The sequence below is a fragment of the Suncus etruscus genome, chromosome 9 (genome assembly GCF_024139225.1).
Source record: "Suncus etruscus isolate mSunEtr1 chromosome 9, mSunEtr1.pri.cur, whole genome shotgun sequence".
Lineage (NCBI taxonomy): Eukaryota > Metazoa > Chordata > Mammalia > Eulipotyphla > Soricidae > Suncus > Suncus etruscus.
Genome location: NC_064856.1, coordinates 113,403,065 through 113,404,472, shown reverse-complemented (window position 1 = coordinate 113,404,472; position 1,408 = coordinate 113,403,065).

The following is a 1,408-nucleotide window of genomic DNA, read 5'->3' as shown; positions in this document are numbered from 1 at the left end:
TGTAAGGCTAGTGTCTAACCTACAGCTTTCTCTGACCCTTTTGTTTGTTTGTTTATGGTTTTGTTTTTGTTTTTATTTTTGTTTTGCTTTGCTTCTTGTTTTGATTTTTTTGTTTTCAGGTCACACCCAGTGGTACTCACAGCTGACTCCTGGCTCTGTGCTCAGAATTTACCTCTGGATCTGCTGACATTAAAGCAGGCCACAAACTATCCTTTCAATTCAGAATTTTAAAATAATTTGATTGTCTTACTTATTTTCTGAATCATTGTTGTTCAACAATTGTTGCTGAATGAATAAGTGCTTGATATGACTGAAACCCAGCTACAAACATGCCTGTAACCCTGGTGCTTAAATAAAAATATTATTTTATTGGGGCCAGAGCGGTGGAGCAGGGCATAAGGCGTCTGCTTTTCGAATTCTAGCCTAGGACGGACCGTGGTTCGATCCCCCCCGCATCCCATATGGTCCCCCAAGCCAGGGGTGATTTCTTTTTTCTTTTTTGGTTTTTGGGCCACACCCGGTGACGCTCAGGGGTTACTCCTGGCTATGCGCTCAGAAGTCACTCCTGGCTTGGGGGACCATATGGGACGCCGGGGGATCGAACTTCGGTCCGTCCTAGGCTAGCGCAGGCAAGGCAGGCACCTTACCTCTAGCGCCACTGCCCGGCCCCGGGGTGATTTCTTAACTAGGAGTTACCCCTGAGTGTCACTGGGTTTGGCTCAACCTCCCCAAAGATATTATTTTATTTAAAGCGTTATTTTATTTATTGATTCATCGATTGATTGGTTTCTGGCAACACCCAGCGGAGCTCAGGGTCACTCCTGGCTCTGATACTCAGAAATCTCCCCTGGCAGGCAGGGGACCATATGGGATTCAGGGAATCTAACTGGGATTCCCCAGGTTGGCAGGATGTAAGGCAAACACCCTACTTCTGTGTTATCTCTTTGGCCCTAAAGATATTATTTAAAAAAATAAATAGAATAACACACACGCACACAAGAAAAAGAAAAAAAAATGAAATTACTCCTGTCAGGCTCTGGGGATCCTATGGAGCTCCAGAGATCGAACCCAGGTCGGCCGCATGCAAGGCAAACACTCCCCACTGTGCTGTTGCTCCAGGCCCCCTTGTTTTGGTTCTGGGCACACATCTGCCAGTGCTCACTCTTGGCTCTGTGCTCAGGAGGTAAAGGGACAGCACAGTTTCTTATCAGTAACAGGAGAGTCAACCACCGTGCCTAGAAGGGAGGGATAAGGAAATAAAGAAAAAAAAAAAAAAGATTCTGCCACTGAGAAAGGCTGAAGGTGAGTGGATCCTGGTGAAAAAGGGGGTTTGGGATTCAATCTTTGTAAGTCTGTAATTCACAGTGATTCAATTACAAAATTTAAAAATCAAACTAATGAACAACAA